We start from the raw sequence: 23,916 nt of genomic DNA, 5'->3' as shown, positions 1-23,916 counted from the left end.
GGGTGAAGGAGATGGAAGCAAGACATTTTAAGGACGTTTGTGATGCAGACAAGGTACAAAGAAGTTGCAGATTATTTTTCATGCTTTTGGAGGACCAAAAGCTCCTCAGTGGGGAGGATTAATGTAGGTGGCTCTAGAGAGACACACGGGACAAATAGGGCTTATGAATTCTTGAAAATCAAAGTTCTCATAATGAATTCAACCTAGGTCCAGAGCATAGATCTCATCATCCTAATCAAAGAGGTACGAACGGTTCGTCAATCCAAGTCCGGATGCAAAAGTTAGAAGCAGTCAAAGTTGGGTTGAATTTTTTATGACTGGGCAGCTTAAGGAGGCGACAATTTGGACCGAACTCGGCCACCGGATTCCAACCAATTCCGGCCGGATTCCAGGAGAAATTGTGGGATCGTTAATTTGACTCCTACGACTTAAAAGCAGAATTTCAAAAATGCATGGTTTGTTTAAATAACAAAAAGAAATATAAAAAAGGGGTGGCGGGCCACCAACCCCGCCACCCCAAATCCCAACTGAATCTACCCAAAATTGAAACAAATTAATTGGTGGAGGGGTGGACCACAACCCCTGGCCCCTCCCATGGGTCCCTCACCTCACTCACGAAACTCCATTGCTCCCACGAAGCCACAACTAACAACAAAACAATGAATGGGTGGGCCAGCCCTTGGGGAGTGGACCTAACCCAAAACCAACAACCCAACCTGCAATGTTAATGTCCATCACCAAAAAGGTAAGAGTGGAGGAGGGTATGGTGGGTAGGCCGCCCAAGGTGAGCCTGACCAAACCATTATGGAATTTTAAATTATTTTTGTTAGTGGTGTTTAAAAAAAGGAGGCAAGGTTTGACCTCCCAACCTCCTCCCTATTAAACGAATCCTTAACCAACTGCGCTAAAAGCCTTATTGAAAACTATGTCACCCTTATTTTATTTAAATGAATTTTATCAGTGCGCCTAGAGAGAGAAGGCAGTGCACGCAGTCCGAGGCAAAATTTTGCAGGAGGACCGAAATTTCACTTCGTCAAAATTTGACAAATTTTATAAGGATTCAGCACTTCTCGTCGCCAGGAACGCAATGGTGTTGTCTGTGTCTCCATAAGAGATCTGCATTTTTCATCCATTTTCAGGATGAAGGTGGAACCATGATTGCTGCAAAACAAGGAGCGGAACCATGATCCTTTCAATTTTCCTGAGGAGGTAATTTTTCTCCATGTCGGAATATAGTCAAGTTTATACTCGTTTTTCACAAATTTCCATAGGGAACAAAATGGCGAGGTCAGATTCGCCATTTGAGTTGCAGATTTCCAGTCCACCCATGGAGAAGAATCTTTGAGGAATCTAGAGGGAATCTAAAAGATTCCTTGAGCCCCAGATTCTCGACTTCTCAGAATTCAAAAATTGGACAGTCGATTTTGCACTATTTGGCGTCACAAATCTGATGGTGCATTCAGATTTCTCATTCTCTCATTCTATTCTTTAGCCACTTTTCTAAGTGGAATGCAGGTGTCAACATCCATGTGTGAGCAGTCATGTGATTGATGCCGTGAGATCGATGGTCCGAATAGCTTCAGTAGTTTGACATCTGCTTCTTCAGATGGCCCTTGCTTGTGAGGTATATGTTGTGTTCATTTACTTCTTCTTTATGCATTGTGCTGCACAGATCCTTGTTGATGTTTGATGTGGGATCTTGTTTCTTACTCATTTTTATGATTCCTACTTGATGTGACACGGAATCGCCTATGTGATGTACTTATTGTCATGATTCACCATGTTGTGTTTGGAGATCCCTTTGTTGTATGTTGATTGGATACTCATGTGTCGCCATGCATGTTTGCTTTGACATCCCTTTTATGCCATGTTGGCGGGATGTTCATCGTGCATGAGTTTTTGTGTCATACTGATAGGAGTCTTTTGAATTAGAGTTCCTGTAGTGGTCATCTCTTAGAGCCACTCCTGCGTGAGGACATTTTCATAGTATGATAATGACATCACCCCTTATGTACATCATTACCATTGACAGCACTTAATGTAGCAGCATACACCATCTTGACACCAGGGCCCGGAGACGTAGTCCCTCCTGGGTGAACTCTGTTATCAACGACTTATGTTTTCATGTGCTGATGATTGTCATGTTCCTCTTCTTTATAGCATGCAGATGTATTCATTAATGTTCATTTAAAAATGCAATTTAACACATCACAATAGTAAAAGCTCTTGGAAGGGTCCTTCATCACACCCGGACCTGGATCACATGAATGCAAGTCACGTATATACGCAATTTCAAAGCTGCACAATTGCATATATGTTGGTTTGAGGAAAAAGCAGTGGGATAGACTCAAGCAAAGGGGTCTGATATCATTCAGTCAATTATTTGCTCTGTTTGATGATGGTTACAATCTACTGATGATAAGTAGAAATGTGTTGGTGCTCATAAGTTGTTAAAAAGTTGATGTATATCTGATTGATGATGATGCCTTGATTATTCTTATTGATATTTTCAATTATCAGATCTGACAATGAACAGTTGGCACAGGTTCAGGGGGAGCATATGCTTCTAATAATGCATTGTTGGCATTATGTTAGAAGATCTTGGTACATGAAGATGCTTATATTGCTTGAGCCACATAGTTTTTTTGATACAAGTGACTCTTTTGATTATGGACATATACAGGCTGTTGATATTGATGCTACTGGAAGATGTTGATGGTGCGGTTCATAAATGATGTATGATAGTTGTTGATGACTATCATGGTCTTGTTTATATTTTTGTTCCTTGTTATAAATGTCATGTATATCATTTGATGTAAAGGTCGTGAAAATACCTAATTTGTAACCCCACTATGCATGCGAAGGATGATGTAATAATTTCTATATTTTAGTCATGTATAAACAATTGGTATATCCCCACTTGGTTGGATGGATGAGTCAAATTTGGTATATCCCCACTTGGTTGGGAGATTGATGTATCAAGGTCAAACTCACATATTTGAGTTATAGAGTCATGTTATTCTTTTGGAAAATATTTTTGCAGAATCTGCATGTGCTCAGTGGGAGCATGGGTGGTTTAGTGCATCACAACATGTACAAAGGGAGAGTTTAATCAGTAAATTCAGCATGTGACTAGGGGGAGCATGATCAATGTTTATATTCAGCTCTTCAGATATGACAGTCTTCACTTTGGTCAGCCCTTTACCCTTGATATCAAAGGGGGAGAATATCTTGGTCTGCCCTTTGCCCTTGATGTCAAAGGGGGAGAGTATTTTGGTGTTGCTTGTTATCTCTAACAGTTTCTATAGCTTGCAGTAATCAACACCAACATGGTTGCCATCAAGTCCAAAGGGGGAGATTGTTGGCATTATGATACATGTGTTGTACTTGATGGAAACCCACTTGTAGCAGAACAACTCACTTGTATATGGTAACTAGATGAATCTACAGGAGAGATATCAGGTGTGACAGAATGCATGGCAGTTGTGTTTACAGATGTGAAAAAATGCAGGGTAGTTCAAAGGAATCAATTCAGAAGTAATATGGAAAATCACATTATAACAAGTCTATTCAGAGGGAACAAAGTAATGGTACAAAAAAAATAGGATGAAGGAACAAAGGACTACAGATCAGAATCAAGAAATTGAAGAAAGAGAATGGTTTAAGAAGTATACACTAGTTCACCTTATCCAATTAGTGTATACACATGGGCTCATGGAACAGAACAAGTGTATACGTATGCACACATTTTCACAAATGGAAAAGCGCGTATGGGATGGACAATCAAGGTTTTGGTCTGAGGTATTGGTTCGAGGTATTTGGTCTGAGGTATTGGTCCTAAGTGCTTTTGGTCCAAGGTATTGATAAAGGCCTAATACTATATTAGGAGGAGAATATCAAAGGGGTAAGTGCACAAGTAATGAATATATTATGAAGTGTTAGATCAAAACCAAATATGCATGTTATGGGTTTTTGATGCTTTGCTTGATCTAGGCTAAATATGCACCTGAGTGTTTGATGATGGATGAGATCTAATGATGGATCAGGATCATAATGACTTATCATTATGTGATCTGATAATGGATGGGCTAGATTTGATTGCTAACACAAGTTTTATCCTTTATATGTGATGATCTGGGTATGTTTGAAGTTGGGAATTACAACGAAGTTGTAAGTAAGTATTGGCAGATCTGTATGTTGGTTCACTTTGGTGAAGGAGCATATACACGCTGGTTCGGCTCTTCCAAGTAGCGTATGCAAAAGAAAAGATTGATGTTCAAGGATGATTGGTCTATCAGATCAATGTTGTTGTTTTGCTGTTGTTTGTCAATGAAGTATTCCTAGATCTGAAAGTAAAACTGAATGCATAAAGGGTTTGTGTCTCATTGATTAATTGTTTGAGAAAAAAGGGTGATCCTTGTTGCTATCTATTTAAAACTTTGTAATATGACAGTTGATCTTCAGAATGTCACTGATTGCTACAGTTTTGGTTCAGAGGTTTTATGATTCAGTATCTTTAGAGGTATACACAGGTTGGTCAAAAGGAAGTGCCATATACCCACAAGTTTGCTTCATTAAGGGAGTGTATACATTCTGACACATGACTTTTGAGGTTACAGTTAGTTCTGGTTGTTGGTGCAAGTGTATGGGTTTCTAAGGAATACTTCTGTCTTAAATATATTTTATGATGCAAGGGCTATGTTTTTTATTTGATCTAAAATACTTTGTGCACCTTGAATTCAATGTTGGATCAGGATCATGAGACCTGAAGTGACTTATTATTGGATGATCTAATATTGGTTGGGCTAGATCTGACTGTGTACACCTGTTTTATTCTTTAAATGTCGTGATATGGGTTTGTCTAAAGTTCAGAAGTGTAGCAAAGTTATGAGTTGATATTTGTAGATATGTACGCTGGTTTGTCTCTTCAGTAACGCTTGTACATGTAGGTTATACCCTTCAAAATAGTGTGTACAAAAGAAAAGCTTCTTTTTAAGATCTGACTGATCTATCTGATCAAATTATGTTGTTTTACTATTGTGTGTCAATGAAGTCTTCTTAGATCTGAATGTAAAACTGACTGCATAAGGAGGCTGGTATTTGATTGATTGATTGTATAAGTGAGAAGAAGTGATCTCTGTCGCTGCCTGTGTAATTATTTTTAAGTTGATGGTAGATATTCAATATATTGTTGGTTGTTACAGACTTGATTCAAAATTTTAGGTTTGTCATAGTTTTGAATGTATACGCAAGTATGATTAACGAAAGTAGCATATACATGCAGTTTTGGTTCAGCCAAGTAGATTATGCACTCTGATGCATGATTTTTGAGGTTACAACTGGTTTCGAATGATGATGCATGTTTTTGGGTTCAACACAATGTTCTGGTGTCAGTGATCTAATTGTTCAGATTAATTGAATGTTGGTTGATGGAGTTTAAGTTTAAAATTGGGTCTATTATGAAAATTGGATGAAACGTGGCCTTCAGATTATGGTGTTGTGATCTAGGAGTATCCAGTCTAAAAATTTATGAAACATGGTCCCTGGAGGAAGAGAGAAGGTTGTAGCCTTTTGTAGGTCGATGCCTACATACTGGTAAACATATCGGCCAGTACAAAAGTAGGGGGTTGTAGCTCCCTTCCAATAGTAGCTGGAAAATGAGAGAAGGTTGTAGCCTTCTGCAGGTGGGTGCCTGTGTACTGGTATGAGTATGCACCAGTACAAGATTGTAAACAGGTTTTTCTTATATTAAAAGAAGACAGCAGCAGGTGGTTTTTGTCCCGCATTGGGTTTCCACCTTAAATCTCAGTGTTCATGTGTGTTGCTTATGTGTGATGGTTTATTTTGTTATAACTACACATGTTTACTTTTTATATGGTTAATGAAGTATTGTTGCACTCATTAAAGATCAAAATATGATGAATTAAGTGAATCATAAGTTTGTTGGATATACATTGGTTGCTTTAAAGACAGTTGCATGTACACGCGAGTTACCTTCATTGAAGTAGCATATATAAATTTGAGTATGGATAGAAAAAGTTATAGAGCTAACTAATACTAATTCACCCCCCTCTCAGTATTATTTCCAATAGCGATAAGAGTGGCTTCCCCGTGCTATGTGTCGCTAGGCGAGGCTAATCGCGTGAAATTTCAAAATACAACTTATGGTTTTGAGGGCACGCAAAATACAGCTTACCATCTCCGCCAACCCGCTACCATTTCTGCACATTTCTTTTGCCTGCAATCTAATCTCCACCATCCATCTGCTGATTAATCCTATCCATCCATCTCTTGACTTACCCTCCATGATATAATCTCAACCATTCATCTTGTTTGTTCACCTTGTTCACCCATATACCTACATCCCCTCCTGCAATCCAATCTCAGTTGTTCGTTTTCGTTTCACCCGACTGATCTAACAACTCGTATGGATTGTTGCTCATTATGTCCTCTTTTGACCAATTTTTATCTCCGACTACTCTTTTGCTTAAACACGGACTTAGATTAGTTTCCTTTGCTCACCCCTTAGTCTAGTTTTGATGCTTTTACTTCTGTAGCTTAGAGAATTAGCATTAGATTAGTGATTGATCTAGTAATTCTACTTAGAATAGTTGTTTAATTGGTTAGCTAGGGTCTGTCGTGAGTTTAGCATTACATGATTGTTTTCTTCATTACTACAGTAGAGTAGCTCTCCCTTAGAATAGATTTGCTCTTCTTCCATCAAAATCAAGCTTCTTTTGACCCTATAGAAGTCTTGCTTGGAACCCTTGGGGTCTCTTTCCAGATGAGCAGTGACAACAGGCAATACCTTCACTTCTACTTGTGCACATAGCACTATCACCTCCAAGTTTGTATGAATCTCGAGTTGATAAGTACAGCTGGTAGGCCCGGGAGTTGCAGCATTCTTACTACAATACCTAGGCTCATCAGCGGGAACCAAGATTCTGCACCCTGAGATGGTCGTGATGCAAGTTTATTCCTTCTATTCCTGCTTTCACACAGGTCGTTAAGTTCTAGGGCTCTGTCATCCTAACCCCTTATTCCTCCCTTTGATACTTCCACGAAATGGTACGATTGACCTTCACATAGCCCTATCCTTTGTTTCTAATACTTTCGCGGTGCTAAGGCAGCGTATTGCACAGATTGTCAAGTTATCTTAAGAATCTTACTTATCTTATTAGATAATCACAGTTAGCACCACGTAAACATATATCCTTATTTGCATTCAGTTATCCAACTTAATTACATTCATTCGTGCATCATATAAGCATTATAAAGGAAATTCATACATAAAATGACAAGATGCTTTAATTGGAGAAAAGACACAGAATTTGTAGAATACTTCTCTTTATTGATATCTTCAAGAGATTACAAACTCTATCCACCCTACGCACATAGTTGTAGGGGTCTGCACACTCAGCTATGGACTTCTACCCTAGGCCTTTGTGCACTCAGTTGCAAAGCCTCTACCTACGTTACGATTGAAACTTAGACTCCTTACCTTAGAGCTATGACTTTCTAAGACTTATCTAAACTACCTAGAGCTTAGTTACTTAGCTCTTTTTATATAATCCAATGGTCCGCAGACCACGGGTAGATCTTTTACAGCCAACTTTACTTTACAAAAATAAGGGCGGACAACCCTTTATGACTCATGACACCTTCGTGCTCCACGACCACAAAATGTGGAGTCTTTACAGTTTTATTACAAAATTTGACCCAAACATGGTCTTTTAGCCCTAAAAATATCCTTGGGGGATCCCTGTGAAGCAGGAAAGTGTTCCCTCTACAGACATATCCAACCCCTCTAGCCCTAGAGTGGGTCTAGTCACAGCAAGGACAAAACAACAATTAATTCCCTTAAATAGTCATCGTTGGAGGCCTACCTCAAACCAATGGTTGATGAAGTTTCGTTGTGCTGCCCCAGTTTCCGTTTCCTTCTCCTTAACAAGAAATCAACCTGAAACACCATAAGGAAACAATAGAGCACGTAACCGAGAAAAAAAAATGATCTATTTACTCATAAAGTCAAGAAGTCATGCGTTATCAAGTAAATTACATACAAGACATAGGAAATCATCATTGATTGTATTAATAATAAATCAATAGCAAAGCTTACAACCAAGTCTTGACATCGCAAGCCTTCTCAAAGGGTCCAACCAGTATGTTTCTTTAAGCATTCACTATCAAAGATGGGCCTCCCAAACAACAATATATCTCTCTCTCATTCACAAGATTTAACACAAGGCTAAGTACACTCCACACCTTCTTGCAAACTATGTAGCAATCCCACACTTGTCACACTCACACCAAAACTATCTACCAAACTCAAAAGCAGCAGCAGCACTGCACAACCAAAAGAACTAGCCGATGATAGCAATGGTGAGTGATTTTATAGGAGAAGGAGTCTCCATGAAATGAGGGAGAGGGAGCTTATCCTCAGGGCAAGCAGCACAAAAGACGGAACTACCATGCGAGGGGGGAAGGGGGACCCAAACTGGCCCAACAACCAGGTCTAGATACATCCAGAAGGTCGACTGTTAGAACAAATTTGCCCAGTTTGGATCGTTGTTGGTCGTTAACTAAGCTTTAGCGCTGACATCGCTAGGAAGCAATGTATTCAAACCGATCATCACTAAAGATAGCTAATAGCCTCGCGTCGGGGCTTGAAATCTGACCATCATGGGAAACAGGTGTACTCTAGCAACGGGGTTGCGATAGGACCGTTTATGATAGGGGTCCATCACGTTTATTAAATGTATTCTCGGAACGAGGCAGAAAAATTAGGAAATGAGGGTCAATTGGCAACATAAGAGAGCATTTGTTTAATATGAGCATGTTTTACTGGACACATGACACAGTGGAAGGACTGGGGTGAAGGAAGTGACAAATTACTGTGTAACAGATGCCCCCTAGAGTGTGAAGCCCAAGAGAGTGGGAGGGGTGAAATGCTTTACGAAACTGTCTGAACTGGAACACCACCTGGAAGAACCGGCAAGCGCAAGTACAACTGATATCTCTGATAGTGAAATACATGTAGTCTAGGCATGGGCGTAGCCATCCAAAAGACATACAAACTTGGTTTGTGGTATGGATGCATCCACCCAGCTAATAAGACCATGATAATGATAAAGGTATTATCACTTAGAACCATAGTTCATGTATGTAATGTTGTCCACAAGTTTCATATTAAAATCTTTAGTTTTGTGAATAGGTTTATATGTGTGTGTGTCACTTTGAAATTTGAATTTCGAAAGGTATTGATGTAAGTCCGTGTAAAAAATCGTTAGATACCCTCTATCATTGTCAGTTAAGGCATGTCTTGTCTTGATTGCGTCATTAGTACTTTGCGCAGTTTCGCAGCGCAGTCTATTTGGTCAATTTAGCTGCGCAATAATGTTTTCGTCTTTTCGCAGCGTACTGTTTATCAGCCATTTCGTAGCGCGTTTTGTTAAATCTTAACTGTCTGCGCTACGAAATCGGGGTTTCGGGGTTTTTGTAGCGCCTTTTTCTTGAAATGTCAAATCTGGGAGGGGTGAGTCATAGGTCCGTTCACGTTTGTCAGTTGATGTCCTCTCCAGGTCATGATAGATCATCATTCCGCCATAAGGTCCAGAATCACGCATATGAATATCATCTTAAGGGATTTTATGAGGTATGGTTGTGTCATAATGTGTTTTCATAATGTGTAAACATGTCTGTTGTATGAGAAGCCCGAGTTCTCATTTAAAGGGATCATCGCAAGCGAGTCTGCACTCCAAAGTCGAGATTGTTTTCGAGCTGTAGCTGCTATTAGTTTCCTGTGTGAAGATATTCGAAGCAAGATGGAAAAGAGGGAACATCGATCCGGTAAGTGCCTGAGAACAGAGCCAGAGGGGCTTGATGTTACACTCAGAGATGAAGGTGTAGCAAGAGCCTTTCGAAATGCTGGTTGCTGGAGGTTCTGCGAGAAGTTGAAGGGAGGACATGTAGAGGTAACGAAGGGTTTTGCATTGAATTTTACTGGATTGAATTCAAAGGTGTCAATGTTAGAATTTCCTGTGTCTCCTGAAGCCATTTCTATTGTCACTGAAATTCTGAGGGGAGGTCAAGAATGGTTCAAAAATTTTAAATTCGACATGAGTCCCTGTAAAGAATTTTTTAAGGAACCGTATGTAAATGAGGACCTCACCAAAGCGGTGCCAAGGAGTTACATAAAAGAACATTATGCTATGCTCCTCACATGCATCCAGAAATACCTAACATGCGAGGGAAGGTACAACAAAGTTTATTCCTATCACTTCAAACTTTTGTTGCATTTCACAGGTAAAGCTTCAATAGATATCCCTTTCTATTTGTTTAGAAGCATTAGTAAAATGTGTGATAAAATCCAGTTAAAGAAAGATGGTTGTGAAACATCCTTGTTTCATCATGGTCTAGTAAAGTTGCTGGTGTTGGATGGTTTGCAAAAGATTGGCAGAGATTGGGATTCTTTTGTTTTTATGGCCGGCTTTCAAAGCAAAACAGGCCTCACTCCGTTGCCTGTGAGGGAAAGGGAAGAAAGAATTGAAGAACCTACCCTGGCTGAGCTCAGAAAAGAGGTGACAGACCAAAAGAAGCCTAAAACCAAGTTAAGGAAATCAGAGAAGTCTGTGGTGGCAAAGGAGACACCTAAATCATCAGCAAAGGAAACATCTAAGTCATCATCTAAAGAGACACCTCAGTCATCAAAGCAGAAGATCCGGAAAAAGAAGGATGAAGCTGGACCAAGTGAAGTTGAAAAGATTTCAAGGGTAAAAACCAGAGGTCAACTAAACAAGGAGAAAGGTAAGTCAATTACTGTGGAAGAAAGCCCTATGTCAAAAGGCAGTTTAAGTGACTTACTTGAAGCTATTGAACTTGAACAAAATCAGCCAATACAGATTGAACCAATAGAGTTTGAGCAAGATCACCCAGTGCAACCAATGCATATTGACCTCACTCAATCTTCACCCGAAAGTACTAAGAAACCAAGAGCTTCAAAAAGGTTGAAATTTGAGGAGCCTAGTAAAGAATATGTTTTCAAGCCACGTAGGCCAGTCACAAGAAGACAAATGAAAGAGGTGGAGAAAGCACAGAAAGAGGAGGCACCTTTAGAAGTGCCTAGTACAGATGTACTTGAGGTTTTGACCAGAACAGTTCATGCAGCCAGGAGTAAAGACAAGAGTAATAGGGTAATCATCAGCCAAGGTGGAAATGTCATTGCTATCAAGCAACAGGCAGGAACAACACAAGAGGAAGTGCCTCAGATTAAAAATGTTTCTAAGGAAAGGGCAGTGAGATATGCAAATTATAAAAAGGCTGTAATAAAAGGCAGAACAAGTCTAATGAGCCAAATTGACTCAGTGTCTGATGCATATTTGTGGACAGTGCCAGCTCTGAAGCAGGCAAAAACCATGAAACAGATGAACACAAGCCTAAGAGCAGAAAACAAGGCTTTGAAGAAAGAAGTTAGCAGTTTGAAGAAGAAGCTAGGTAAACTAGCTGATTAATCCAAGGGGAAATTTGCTTTTCAAGTTTTGATAAATTTTGGTTGCCATCATTTTGAAACTTTTTGGATCCCTTACACCTGTACAAAGTAGCTGAAGAAATCACGAAGTTAAGTCAACAGTGCTTTAAGATTCATATGTTCTGTTTTGATTGTCTACAGCAGTTTCGTAGCGCGCTACGAAACTGCTGTAGATGACTGTTTTATGAGAAAAAATGAAATTGATGTTGAGGTCAGCAAATCTTGAAAAGGATGACTCGAGGCCAGTAAGGAGACTATACAAAGCTATCCAGATATTCAAAGGGTGACAGGTGTGAGTGTTGAAGAAAAAGGTGAAATTTTTTGTTTTTTGCTAAAAGTCTTCCTAAAGTTACTTTATAACCGAATTGTTAGGGTTCTGGTAGGGTTACCGAAATTTTGAGTGGTACACCTGTTCAGTTCACAAAGTGTCCAGATCATGAGGCATATTGGATTATGCGTGGTTATTAAAGGAATTAAATGGCTTGGAGCATAGTCTTTTAGTACATGAAGACTAATGGAAGGCAGGGACCGTGAAAATAGGGCACAGATCCTCATCAACTGATGAGTCATCCACACAGCCAGTATCCGAAGCTGCTCATTCAGTGAATGTTTCTCCAACATGTCTTGGCTATTACAAAAATGGTACAGGTGTCAAAGTTCAAGAAAGCATCAGTGCACACGAGGAGATAGAATTAGAGTTTAAATAGGAATGGGACTTTATGTATTCACAGCGCAATACCTTTGTAATTAATAAGTTTGTTTAGATATAGATAAGGCAATTAATGATAGGATTTCGAGCTCCCCTCATGCTGGAGGAGGAGTCTCAAGTAGTTGTAGTTTTGTTTTCCTATATATAGAAAAAGCTCTGATGTAAAAAAGGTTGGAGATTTTATAAAAAAACAGAGTTTTATTTGGGCCGATGTAAAAGACTTATTATAGTAATAGAAAACAGCTGTTGTTTCTTCTCAATATTCTCGATAGATTATATTGTTGAAATGTAATGGTGGTTTATTCTCTTAATGTTCTTTTATAGCCTTGTTACAACATAATCACTCAGAATTCATGTTTAATGCTCTGACTTCCTGTATGCTTGGCAAGCTGTGGTTTATGTAAAGTATGTTTGAACATTTGATGTAAAGAGCCTTGACTTCCATGAAATGACTGTGCTTTTGTTTACTGAATGTGTGAGACTCCATAGCCCAATGAAGACTAATTTGATATTTGTCCAACCAGCTTTGTTTTCATAAATGTGTGAAGAGTTAGCCATCTGTTGTTGTGATTGATTTTTATCAAAAGTCTGTGAGAGAGCCCTCTCTGACTAAGGAGGCTAATCCTTAGTCTAAAGTCTGGTTGAAAGAGTTACATAAAATCTTGCTTGGCTGCAGCCCTTAGTACTGATTTTGTGATAACAAAAGGTATGGTCACAGCCATGCATGAAGACTCAGGTATGGTTGCAGTCATCCATCAAAGAGTCATGTATGTAATCACAAACCAATCCATGCAACCCGAACATATGTAATCTTAGTTTGGGGTCTTGAAACCCAACCAATCATAGTACAAATTCTAGCATGCAAACAAATGTGCTAAAATCGAGCATGATAGAAATTCTTTTGATTACCGATCAATAATGAAAATTGTTAACAAGTGTGAGAGAAACCACCAATAATTCCAATGGTTCTTAAGGTACTATCTAGTACAATCCACTAAGTGTGAAAAATGAGCTAAAGTCGAACACTGGTGGAATCACCCAATCGACGACCAATGAGGAAAGTCGATTGTCAGGCGCGAAGAACTTGCCATTAAGGCATGCAAGCTCCAAGGTACCAAAGGGGATCTCTAGATCAATCTCCTGGTTAATGAGCTGGCATCGACAGGAGACGATCCATTGCAGGAGGGCCATAATGTTTCCCTCATCAATGACACGAGATAACGAACAAGTGGTAGATGGCGAAGCAGAGTATAAAAGGAGGAGGTAAGGGTGTGAACTGCAGAAGGATTATACTCTTGAACATATCGATGACACAACTCTGGAGGGTGGCAACATTCAGGTACCAAGGGATAGGATGCTCGATGGAGACAACATGGATCAGATGGAATGAGGCTAAATGGCAACCCAAAACCTCGGAAGTCCAAATGATGATGCATGGATATCACAACCCGATAAGAAGCAAAAGTGTCGATGTTCAAGAGTGACTAGCTGCTGTAGGTAACCAATGATGACTTCCAAATTTTCCCCCACCATTGCTGGCGAGTACCCCAATTATTTTTGAAAACAAGCTTGAAGGGGATAGCATATGTTTGTAATATAAGTTCGACCTTCGGACGAATCCAACCTAGTGATAGTTTAACGAGCCTTATGGAGGAGAAGCTCGAGTCTCATCATGGTGATGAGTCCAATGTCATAAGGGTTTAATGAGTCCAACTTAGGGAAAACTCGGAGTCTTTTTCATGTTTAGAGAGGTTGAAAAAGACATGGAAAAGAAAACTCCAGGGGGGGTCCTTATTCGTAGATTTGTGTCTCTCGAGTCCGAAAAAGTATAAAATAATACTCGAGAGAACCGCTCGACCATTACAATCAAGGAGTACTTTTCGCAATTAGTGACAAAGTAGAAAAGTGATCGAAGACATGTCGTTTCGTAACCAGTATCGAACCCGAAACGACAAAGGTCCGGCGATCTTTTCACATTTATACGGTCGGAAAAGAGCTCAAAGTGGACCGCCTTTTATTCCATTTAACGAGTCAAAAGGGTAAACTTGGCAATCTTTTCGTCTTTTAAGTCGGAAAAGAGCGTTAAAGAAGACTTTTTACAAAATGTGGACCAAGTGTATACAAAGTATGACATAATCCTGCCACCTGTAGCTCTACACAAAACACTTCAAACATAAGACCCATTTGACATATAAAAAAAAGTATATGCGTGGATACAAGGGAAAAACTCAAAAACCCTAACCAAAACCCTAAAATAAAAGGAAAAACCCAAACCATATAGTGTAATTTTTTTATTTTTTTGAAGAAAAACACTATAAAAGGAGGTATGGTAAGTTTATTTTTACCATTTACCTTAGTGAGTTTTACCTTGGCATTTGGAGTGCAAAACTGAGCGAATTTCTGAGTTTGATTTTGGCACCATTGGTCAACAATTTCGCCCGAGGTCTTCACCAAGTAAGTAATCTCTCCATGTGCTCCATTTCAAAGCTTATTTAATGAAATTTGGTGGTAGATAGGTGGTTTTTGGGCGAATTTTGAAACCCAAATTCGCCTCACGGTCGTTGTGGAAGATCAGCTCGGGTTAGCAACGACCATGATTGTTAACACTAGCTACCATCGAGATCGTCGCGGGATATAGATGTACTCCCGCAACGGTCACCAAAAAAAACAATGATTGACCTCGATCCATCACTGTTGTTTTTAAAACAGCAGCGTCAGCGCTGCAAAGTCAAATTTATTTATAATTTGTATGTTTAAGATTATGAAAAGTGTCCTAATCAATGTTTCCTCTAACACGGGACACAATGGCTTTTTTGTGGCAAGAGAGAACTCATGATGACAATGACGAACAAGATTTTAATGATGTCAGGTGCTGAAGAGCCCTTCTCAAGTGCATATTACTAAAATTGTTCCTCACTCCTTATCTCCGGGCACAACTTGACCTGTTAGAGTTGATAAGCCGCTCCTAGAACCCAATGGATGGGAAGTTCGTCATTCGGGGCAAAGACATCGAATTTGATGCCATGGACATATATTTTCTAACTGGATTGTCTCACCATGGTGAGAGACCGATCTTAGAGTGCCAACAAGTGCAGGGCGAGGCTTTAGACATGCTGATAGCACGAGGGTGCCCAGGGGCACGCAAATCATCCACTAGCGGGAAACTACAAATCCTGACGGTGGAAAACTTGATTCTTCACTCTGTATTGTTTATGGTGACAAGGATGGTCGACTCCCAAGCCCAACATGAGGCCACAAAGACCCATCTCCGATTAGTGCTTGAGTGCCTCAACCCGACCATGTATAATTGGGTGGAGGTAGTGGCTGTCAGCATGAAGAGACAGCTGACAAGGTGCCGGCGCAGGGAGGTGAAGCAGTTCAGGTATGGATCTATCCTGATCCCGCTCATGCTGGAGTGGGTACAGATTCTTCAGCTACAGGACATGGATTTATACGTAACTAGGCCACGAGAGACCCGCATCACTCACTGGGCACATGTCTTGCCATGAGGGGGCGGTGGCCGACCAGTATCATGGGGGATGTTGTTCCGAGAGTGGCTGGACCAGCAAAAGGTCATAGTCGAGGACCAGCTTCCTGCGGGCGAGCAGTGCGATGAGGGAGGTAAACACTTGATCGAAAAACCACACTATTTATGTTTTGATTTTTATGATGTTTTTGGATTTTATCATTCATATGTTTCAATAATGTCTCTTATGTTACTTGCAGATGTGGGACCAGAGAGGCCGGTGGGACTAGCTCCTGAGGCACGGAGGGACTCACAGGTAAACATGGAGGTGGCCTTGGTTCACCCTAGTGGCAATGCAATGGAGGAGGTAGCCTGTAACCTTGAGGGCTTGACGAATGGGATCCCAGATTATAGAGGGATCGAGGAGGTCCCTGTAGAGTACCAGATACATACTGTGGGAGTGCCACCTAGGGTGCATAGGCTCTTGAGACGAGTTGCACGAGCAGTGGTCTACTATAGGGAGCAGAACCCACCACTGTAGATACCTAGGTTTCACTTTCTGTTGATTTTTTGAGAGACATGTGTCTCAGATGTATGGAGAGCATAGAGTCTATTTTTAACATATACACTTATTTTTTGAGCGCCTCGGTGTGCCACACGATATATATATATATATATATATATATATACATATTTCTATGGTTCATTATTGTGTTTTGAATGCTTCTATATATTGTTTTGATTACATGTTGTGTAAATGTCTGTCTAATACATGATTTGCTAATGCATCAGTTAATGTGTTTAATCTTCTTGGAATGTGTTGATATGTAATAAAATCAAAATTTATTTCCAATAATTTAACACGTAAATACAACCTTAAAATCCGATGATCTCTGATGGAATAACGCCCGTTAAGTTGGTGGACAACAAGTTGAGAATCCAGATTCACAACCAATGCACGAATATCGAGGTTGACAACCTCAGTCAGTAATTCAATGACAGCACTATATTCAGCGACATTGTTTGTGGTGCAACCCAAACAAACACCTTGAAGGTCTAAGAACTCACCGTGGGGATTGTAGATCACCATGCTGCAGAAGAAAGGTTCTAGGTACTGCAGCAGGAACCATCAGCGAAACCAACGTAAGGTGTACCAGACATCTGCACAAGAAGCAAAAGACACAAGAAGTGGGAATTATGCCCACACACCAAGAAAAACATGAAAACACACACTAACAACACACCTGCTGAAAACACACATATGTACAAATCAGATGCACGAGATTCATGCATAATATTTTTTCAGATAAATCCCATTTCGGAGCTTGTCTAGAGGATTCCCTTCGTAATCGATTAGCTCATAGGCCCCTTTTTGCAAAACACTTTTTACAATATAAGGCCCATGCCACATAGGCTCGAATTTGCTTGCCCCCAGCTTACCATTTGCTTGATCATAGAACAGGACTAAGTCTCCTTCAACAAAAGAACGAGGATGGACAGCTTGGTCGAAGTGAGTTTTCACTCTCTTCTTCTGCGCTTCAATGGCTAGAGAGGCTAGGCGACAGATCTCATCTAACCTCTCTAGGTAAAGAAGACGTTCTTCTACTGGAGTATTTTTTGGGAGCAATTCAATGGCTAATTTAACAGAAGGGATCTCACACTCAATTGGAAGGATAGCCTCCAGACCGTAAACCAATTGGAACGGGGTGAATCCGATGGCATCCTTCACTAAAGTTCGGTAGGCCCATAAGGTGGAAAACAACATCAAATGCCAGTTGGACTTGTGCATGCCAATGGTGCATTGAAGCATCATGACCAAAACTTTGTTGACGACTTCCACTTGGCCATTGGCCTAAGGATAGTATAGGATTGTTAACTCAGTCATGATATGATTACGGAAATGCTTGTCGTGATCAGTGATGATAGCCTAAGGGACTCTAAAGCGTGAAATGACATAATCGAATAAAAATTGCACCATTGTGTGACCGTCATCAAATAGTGTAGGCATCGCCTTGGCCCATTTCGTGAAATAATCGACAACAATGATGATATACCCATGCCCCTTATCCGAGCTAGGGTTACAAGTCATATAATCAATGTCCCATTTGGTGAAAGGGCCGATGGTAACGACAGGGTGTAAAGGAGCAAGAGGCACGCGCATCTTTCGTTGGTAGATTTGGCACTCATGACAAGAGCGGATGGCAAGAATGCAATCCTTAAAAATAGACTGCCAAAAATAACCAGCACGGAGGATCTTCTGAGCAGTAGCGTATCCAAACATATGACCACCATAGGCGCTAGAGTGGCAGTCATTTAGAACTTGTTTAGCTTCCTCGAACGTCAAACATCTGTGAAGAACAGAGTCAGCACCGAGATGGTACAAGGTGCCCCCAATAATGCGATAAGGTTGAGAATGATGGCAAATATGTCACTAAGCATCATTGGATAAATCTGGATGAAAAGAGGTTGTCTGAAGATAGACAATAATATCCCCGTACCAAGGATCGAGGGTGCTGATCAAGAACAGAGATTCATCCAGAATATGGTCCTCTAACCGAGAGGGCACGATAACAGATGGTAGGGATCAAAGTTGTTCAGCGAAGACAACAGAATTCTTAGACTTGGCTGTGGTAAACTCCAAGTCGAACTCTTGTAGGATGACAATCCATTTTGAGTACTTTCCTCCCAGCAGCTGACATGACAAGATGTATGTCATTGGGTTGCAATCAGAAATCACCGTCGTGGTGCGCAATAATATATAATGGCGGTGATCAGGGGCTCAGGACCAAGTGTCGTAAAATGGTCAAAAATGAAAGTGCTCAGAACTGATTGGAACCTGAACGACTGGAAAGTGCTCGTCCTCCCGATTCCGGCGCCGCAAACGGTTCGAAAAACGGTCGCCGTATGAGGAAGATACGGCCAAAACAAAATTTGCCCAATAACCCTTAGTTTTTGGGATTTTAAAAAAAAATTAAAAAAAGAATATTCCACGGAATATTCCTTGGAATATTCCGGGGAATATTCCTTTTGGCCAGCGAATCAGAGGCTGCCACGTGGCAGGCCCGGAGGGCGCCACGTGGCCTAGGGATGACGTCATCAAAGTTTTGTTTTGGGCGCATATAAAATTTTTTTGGAGGCGGTGAGGTTTGATCACAAGACCTCCCGCCTAACAATCCAACGGCTTACCAACGCGCCACAGCCGGCTGATTCATTCAGAGGGCGGAGCAATGTTTTTAAATTTTAAATATTGGTTGAGCGGGAAAATTAAGGGGGCCAGCCCCTAAGGGCCAGCCGGCCCTCTCATATGACCATGGCCCCGGAACCGTGGGCTTAGAACTAACCACCTGGCACGCAATCCAATGCTAACCGCCAACCTTAAATTCCGGTCACATGCGCATTTATCACTGCAGTTAAGTTGGCGGAGTTTTTGGCGGACCCGCCATAAATGGCGGAGTTAACTGGACTCCAACTAAAGTTAGCTGGAGTTTTTCTAGGGACAAACTGGAGAAACTTTAATTGGCCATAACTTTGGCTAGGAAAGTCGGTTTTGGACGAATTTTTTTTTGATTTTGGGTCTCTTCGACCTTCTGAAGCCATTGGCACAGGTTTCACAGCCATATGAGGTCATTTGCAGGTGTTTTTGCTTCGTGGAAGTTCCAGGAGCCACTAGGGCCAAATCAGTTTGGGAGCTGCATTGGGAATTGTGCAGCCATTGGAAGTGGAACGAAGGTCATTCCTGAAGTTTTCCAGCCTTCTGAATCCATTTCTACAGCTCGTTTTTCCTTCTGAGGCATTCTTCTCACTGTTTAGCTTCAGGGAAGCTTTCAGGGCCACCAGGGCCATTTCAGTGTTGGAGCTGTTTGGGGGCTATGTTCATCCGTTTTTGGTGATTCAAAAGCCTATGTCTGCTATTTTCGACCTTCTGAGTCTAATGGCAGAGGTTTCAGAACCAATTGAGGTCATCTTCACCTCGAAATTCTCCATTCAAGTTTAAAGAGCCACCAGGGCCAATTGGGGAAAGTACTATATAAGGTACAAATTTCACTGTTTAGTGTTTGGGAAAGAGCATGTTTGGCTAATTCCTATCTTATGATTCTGTATTTACAGTCGGATCTTTCCTTTGAGACACCCATATTCTTGTATTAGCCTTTGTAGCAATTTTAATACAAGAGGACAAGCCTAGTTGGAGAGGCTTGGTCCAGCAGATGTAGCCCAGGAGGGGGTGAACTGCTTTATCATTTTGATGTCTTTTATTTGCTGAAGATGATATGGTAAACAGAACTGATATAAAGTTTTAAACAGCAAAATATACATAACTTGCATACACACAAAATCACCCATTCAGCTACAGAAAGTTATTTGTCTTATTCTGCAAGGACATAGAACTTCAAGTATGTGTATGTCAAAGACTTCTAAGTGTTTACTTGTTTATTTCTTTAGGCAGAGCCTGTAGAGGGCCAGGTAGCCTCTGGAACTCATCCTCTTTTTAGAGGTGACATGTCCAGTGAATGCCCCTACAGTCTATCTCTGTATAAGAAATAAGAGGTTTACACATTTTTAGAGGTCATTTGGAGTGTCTAGCTCACAGTTGAAATTATTGGAAATGGATACCTTGCACCCTTAAACAAGTACAATCCATTTTCAGATCAGGCGGAAACATTGGACAGCGTAAACGGCAGCCAATGCCAACTTCTCGACATAGGCATATCAAGTTTCCATATCAAGTAAATTGCAACTGAGATAGTAAACGACATGCTCAGTACCATCATCATCATCTTGGACCAGAACCATGTCGATGATGCTATCAAAAATGGCTAAATAAAGAGTGTAGTCATGGTGATAATCGAGGGGCGTAACAACGGAGCAGAAACAAGGAGGGTCTTGAGGTGCTCGAAGACTCTTGTGCAGCGGTATCCCAAAGAAAAGGGATGTCTCACTTTAATAATTGCGTATAGCCTTTGGCCACTTTAGCATAATTCGGAATGAAACGGCATAGAAAATTTGCTTTACCCTGCAGACTCTGCAATTGCTACAAAGAAACAGGAGGAGGGAGATTCAGGATGGCTTCAACTTTAATGGGATCTAGATGGATACCCTCTCGGGAGACGATGAACCCGAGAAGTCAGCTAGATTCCACGTAGAAGACACACTTATGCAGATTAAGACGGATACGATAGTGTCGATAGCAAAGAAAAATTTTGCAAAGGTGGTTTGGAAGGCACTTGGAATTTCGCTAAATGAGCTGGAAGGCCATCCATGTAAGGCTACACAATGTGTTGAATATCATGAAACGTGTAAGACATTGCGTGTTGGAAGGTAGCACCAGCATTTTTTAAACTGAATGGGGGCTTTTTATAAGCGAAAGTGCCCCACGAACAGATAAAAGTGGTCTTGTGTTGATCTGTAGGTGAAATATTAATCTGGTTATAACCAGAAAAGTCATCCATCAATGAATATATCTCATTCCCGGCACACTCATCAATGAGCTGGTCAATGAAAGGTGTAGGGTAGCTGTCTTTGGGACAGGCACGATTAATGTCGTGATAATCAACACACACCCTAACATTTCCCTATTTTTTAGTCACAGGGACAATATTAGAAACCCAATATGTGAGCAGGATAGGGTAAATAAAGCCAGCCTTAAGAAGCTTTTCAACTTCCGCTTTAATAACCACAGCCTTCGAGGGTGCACGGGGCGTAGATTCTATCAAATAGGTTTGGCACCTGGATATGTAGTTATTTCATGCACCACGATGCTAAGATCGATGCAGGGCATCTCTTCATAAGACCAAGAGAACACATCACGAAATTCGCGAAAAAGATTAGTATAAAGCTGAATCTCCTTTGGAGTACAAGTTACTCCAACATGAATGTGCTTGACAATCCCTGGTTTAATAGAGATGTCGATTGGTTGAGTTTGCGTAATGTTCCCCATATTCCCTTCAGAAGACACTTGATGAATTTGGATGGGTGTCTGAATGGGTTGGGAGGGGAGACAAGGAGCAAACGGCTCAAGACAAGTAAGAATTTCCCGATGGGTAGGGATAAACGAGGAATGATGGTGATGATCAGACCAAGGGGGTTCCTCAAAATACATAGTCTCGATAATTACTTCATCAGAAGGAAAAATTTCTTGTAAAGGGTCTGAAGAAGCGCCATCTCCGAGCCAAGGGGATTGAACGTACGAGTCAAGCACCCTGCCTGAAGGAGCAGGTTCAGGATATGAAGCCAATACAGAAACAATTTCAACGTAGTTGAGCTCGGCAGGACTCAACGACATCTCATTGTCCAAGGATTCTATCTGATCAACAGGAGGGAGAACCCAAGGATCAGAGTGAACATAAATCATCTTAATGGGAGCGATGTTGGGAGGTGGGAGTGAAAAAACACCCATAAGAGCAGGATCTTTAAAGAGTCCAGCACCCACACTCTCATATGGAACAAAGGTATGCTCCACGAAAAGCACGTTGCCATCGAAGGAAGAAGAGGCGAAGAAGGGCAACTGGTCTACCATGACAATATTCCCCTAATGAGGAAAAAGAATAACACGAAATAGAGATGAAGCCACGGCTCGCATGGCATAGGTCCAACTTCGTCCTAAAAGAAGGTTATAAGTTAAATTGGCAATGACAACTTCAACCTCCACTTCGACTGTCTTCCCTTCCAGAGTAATAGGCAGACACAATAGTATACCATAAGGATGAGACTCTCCCCCATCAAAGGCTTCCAAGGTAGTGGGATACTGACTCAAAGTTAGAGAACCGATAGCCTTCCAACAAGCAACAGACATAATTCACGTAGAAGTGCCTTCATCAATGACCGTGCAGTGGATAGTTTTAGAATTGATGATGGCTTGAATAAGGCAATTTGGTGAGGCAACCTCAGTACATGATTGTCTAGGTCAAAAGTGATCAAATCTGAGTTGGTTAGGTCAATGCCACCGATGGTCGATAGCAATGACTTCCTCTGAGAGGGGCAGCTCTGGAGGACTTCTAATGCAGACATAGCTGACGGAACCTGAGCTAAGTCCTCAACGATGTTGTAGTGCTACGCAGCATGAGCATTGGGGTTGTAAGAAGACTTCCGTAGTACCCCTTTAGGAGGAGGACGGATGACTGACTCAGTCCTAGGCCGCTCGATATGGAGCAAACCAGAGCTGGATGAAGGAGAACTAGAGGGGACCTCATTTTCCTTCCCGGAAGGCGAAGGATACTCTTTTGATCGGGTACTGATATGGATGGGAATTGTCCCAGCCATAAATACCTGAGAACCAAAGGGAGAGGAGGATTGATATGGATCAGCCGCCATTTGAGTTTGCTGCAAGGGAAAAGGCTCTTTAAGCACAACAGGAGTCCTAGAGGTACCTTTTAACAAACGACTAAGTTTATACCACCTCGGGCAGTCTTTAGTATAGTGATCCTCATCGCAAATAAGGCAAGGATACTTAGGCTTGTTTTTGGTACCTTCCTCGGGTGGAGGTTTAGGGGAATCTTGTTTCGACTAATCAACCTTATTCTTTCCTTTTCCCTTCTTCTTCCCTTTCAAAGTTTTGTCTCCCGTGGTGGACTGAATGAAGTTAACCTCAGAAATGTTACCAGAATTGGATATGGCCTGAGAAGTGTTTTCATTCGAAGAGTTCAGCTTTTGCTTCCCAGGGTTCACGAAAGATTTCTTAGAGGACGTATTGACAAAACCGATGACACTGTCAACAGATGGTGTTGACGGGGCTTTAGAAGTTCCGGGTCTTAGAGCATCAGGTAAATAATCATATAGTGTACCGGACTGGGGGTAAACCAAATCAAGGTACTAAGCATGCGCGATAGCTTGCTCTTCAGTTACACATGCCCCCATAGCAATGTCCCGAGCTATCGAACCAACAAATGAGGTTGTGAACCAGTCAGTCAGAAGCTGATTGTGGATCCAGAACTTAATCAAACGGTGACCTCTATTATGAAACCAGCTCAAGAAAAGATAGAAAAGATAGATCAACGCTTTAGAATTCAGCCTCTTCGAGGGGGCAACCTCCTTTACATTACATAAATGAACAATTCTTGGATGATACAAATGAAAAGACCTCCTTTCTATATATAGGAGTCCAAGGGGTTATGACATAATCAGAGCCGACATAACAATAATAATGTAAGGGCACAATAATAAAAATAGTGGGATTCTATGGGGCACAATAGTAACAATATGGGCACTACATGGGTACAT

This window comes from Pinus tabuliformis, chromosome 3_2 (genome assembly GCF_031772625.1).
Source record: "Pinus tabuliformis cultivar Carrire ecotype Pingquan chromosome 3_2, CPIR1, whole genome shotgun sequence".
NCBI lineage: Eukaryota > Viridiplantae > Streptophyta > Pinopsida > Pinales > Pinaceae > Pinus > Pinus tabuliformis.
The sequence above is the reverse complement of the archived record's forward strand: the minus strand, read 5'-3'. Positions refer to the sequence as shown.